Below are 3,293 nucleotides of genomic sequence, written 5' to 3'. Positions count from 1 at the left end.
GAGACTGGTTTAGCTGGAAGTCTCCCTGCTCTGGTGTGATATTCAGTGGGAGACATTCCTCTCCAGTGACTCAGTGACTCAACACCCCAGCAGATGAATGCATAAAAGCATTGGTAACCAAAGCAAACGGCGCGCTGGAGACCCTGGACTGCCAAGTCATGGCCTGCAAAGAAGAGGGAAGATACACATTCTCAGCAATGGAAAGGAGAGTTTGCTTCCTGTCCTGTTCCCTGGAATTCCAAGTGTCTAAAAGATAGTGGAACAATTCCACCTATCCTGATTTGGACCCTTGGAAGGTGGCAGTAAATAGCTGTTGAACGGAAGAAAAAGAATCATCTTTTAAAATGTGTTCTTGGGGGAGGGGGGAGGAAATGAACTGATACCAAGGGCTCAAGTAGGAAGAAAAGGTTTTGAAACCGATGATGGCAACATATGTACAAATGTGCTTGACACAAGGGATGGATGTATGGATTGTGATAAGAGCTGCAAGAACTGCCAATAAAATGATTAAAAATAAGAATTACATCAATAAATGTGTTATTACTAGTTGCTACTTCCCTGTCACCCCACTCTGGTTTTCTCATAGGAGTACTAGAATTGGAGCTCCAGAGAGAGAGAGAGAGAGAGAGAGAGAGAGAGAGAGAGAGAGAGAGAGAGAGAGAGAGAGAGAGAGAGTGTTCGTTCGATACGGTGTTTTGTAGGAAGCCGTGGCACTGACGCAGAGAATCATGTGTCTGCAGGTACCAATGTCATGGTCAAGTGAAAGGCCTATCCTTAGATGCTTTGCCCTTAATGTGCATACTCCTCTGGCTCTTGTTAGCAAAGGTATTTACCAAGAAAAATCCAAACTATTTACTATCTTGCCCTGTTTTGGCTCTATACAGTTGCACCAATCTTTGAAACAGACAAGCCTCGTGTTAGTTGCAGGGACAGGAACTAGATTCAAATCGAGCGAGAGGGAAAGCACTCCAGTCATGGCTTCAGGCATCTTCTCCCCAGGTGCTTGCACGATAGTGTTGGGGAACTGTTGTTCTCTATCGGGGCTGCATTCATGAATCCTGGAAGCAGCAAAAATGGTTCCTAGTAGCTCCAGGCTTACATTTTCCCAGCTTAGCAATTTAGCAAGGAGAAACTTTCCTCCCCAGCTATGACAACAACAAATCCCAGGGTGACTTCTGCCCAGCCCGGCTTGAGTCACTCTTGTGCCTGGGTGGTGGTAAATCCATCTGAACCCTGCCGACAGAGAGAGCTTGAGAGAAGCTTCTTCCAGAATAGAAGGGTGTGGTTACTAGTCAGGCAAATACAGTGAGCATGTGCATAAATGTACGCCGTGGGAGAGGAGTGAGCTATGTGTACGTGCCACTTGGCTGCTTTGTCACCACCCACTGAATCAGCTGGTGCGCTCTGGACTCAGCCAGACTGAGTTGACACCCTGGCTTCTCACTAGCTCTGTGACCTTGGCCTCAGGCAACTTAGTTAAAAAAATAATCATACTAATAATAAAGACAATGTTTTGAGCATTAGACATGCACTAGGTGTTACATATATCATCTCCTGTACTTGACACCTCTGCACCAGAGTTATTGTGTCTGTTTTATAGATGGGGAAGCTGAGGGTCAAAGGGATTCAGTGACTTACCCAAAGGCACTAAGTAAGAAACACCCCAATCCAGGCACTCGGAGCAGCATCTTATGCCTCACTGTCTTTACCTGCAAAGTGTCTAGGATTTCTCTTCCTTCCTCTCTCCTCCTCCTCCCTTGGTCATGTCCTCAAGCGTCCCTCTCTTTCTTTGCTCCCTCCTTCCTGTCTCATCTCACCTTTGTCTTCTGGCCCTTTTGAAATTCCTCACTTGGTCCAGGTGAGAAGGGCAGAATACACCCCAGTTGCCTCTGTCATTTTATTTTATTTTAAATAAGTTATTTTATTGAGGGAGATAAGTTACTCCACGTTAGCTGGTTGTAGACGGCGAAGGTCACATGTTAGAAGTGTGTTGGCAGGAGGCAGACCACTACTGCTAAAGGCGCCACTTGACAACCACAAAGTCCTGGGCTCCCCACTTCTTCAAGTTCAAAAGTAGGTCACACTTTGCAGTCACAGGATCGTGGAGACCAAATAAAACAGATTCTCAACCAAGAGTCTTGAGGTCTTCGCTCGGTGGAGGCTTCAGGAGAAAATGTACTTCATTTCCCAGACTCCTCTGGAGGATTCAAGAGTCTCTTTCACATCAAATCACCATGCTCCCTGTTCCTGGACCTCTTTTCCGCGTACTCATTTTTCAGGCATTTTCTCATCTCCCGATCAAGATCATTGCAATGCCCAAAATGTCAGAACGCTGAGGTTTCTCTGGCCCTCCTTCAGCAAGGTCATAAAGGCGGTGCATTCTTCAGTGTGCAGGCGTGGAGACAAGTCAGGAAGCATCTCTAGAAAATGAAGGGTCACAGCAGAGCAACTCGCTCGCTGCCACCCCCAGAGGCCTGGAGCCTTGTCCCTCGGAGGCGGAGCCGCGAAACGGAGAGGCGCGTGAGGCCAAAGCCAGGCCGCCTGCCTCTGTCATTTTAAATCCCACTCACCCCAAGTATAACCACTGTCACTCAGAGGCACCAATGGCCATGAATCTGCTCTCACACTCTGATCTAACCCATGATCACTAGCCAGGGGAGGACCAAAGCCTGTGGGTGTCCCTCCACCAGCCTCATGCCTCACCAATCTGTACTGGGAAGTTGGCTATTGAGACCCACCAGGACCTCTCAGACTGCGGTCTGGAAAACGCAAGCAAAGGTGGCCGTGACGGGCAGTGTGCACCTTCTCAGTTTTTGACATCAGCCCGCCCTGATCTCTTGCTCATCACAGCCCCTCACCCCCAGGAGCCCCTTCCTACTATCAGAGGCCTGATAAAGGAAAGGAAGTGAAGCCAGACAAGATGACCTTGGGGGTGGTGAGATAAGCACCTTCAATTGTAGACATGCTGTAACTAGAAGCAAAGAGGAATTGGCATTCAGGAGGATGACTGGGCTTCACACGGGTCTTGGGCTGGTGGTGATGGTGGCTGCACTCCCTTCCCCCCACCCCATCTCACCCCCCAAAAGTGGCAAAGGGTAAAAGCCAAATGTAATCTTTTTGAGGAGGGAGGGCAGATACCCAGGGAAGGGAAGGATCCTGGAAACAAATTTCCTTTTAGCTCGTTCTCTATAATGTTCTGACTATAAAGAGGTCAGCGCCAGAGTGTGGGCAGCTTAGTTACCTAGGACAGCGATAACAGAAATGCCACAAGCGGATGACCTGTACCCATGAAA

General features: G+C 48.3%; 1 pseudogene; it reads right to left on the bottom strand.

Moving 5' to 3' along the window:
* Window positions 1-2,180: 2,180 nt before the first annotated feature.
* On the bottom strand, window positions 2,181-2,418 carry LOC142451278 (COX assembly mitochondrial protein 2 homolog pseudogene; annotated as a pseudogene).
* Window positions 2,419-3,293: the final 875 nt, after the last annotated feature.

This window comes from Tenrec ecaudatus, chromosome 6, assembly GCF_050624435.1.
Source record: "Tenrec ecaudatus isolate mTenEca1 chromosome 6, mTenEca1.hap1, whole genome shotgun sequence".
NCBI lineage: Eukaryota > Metazoa > Chordata > Mammalia > Afrosoricida > Tenrecidae > Tenrec > Tenrec ecaudatus.
This window is presented reverse-complemented; position numbering and strand designations above follow the sequence as displayed.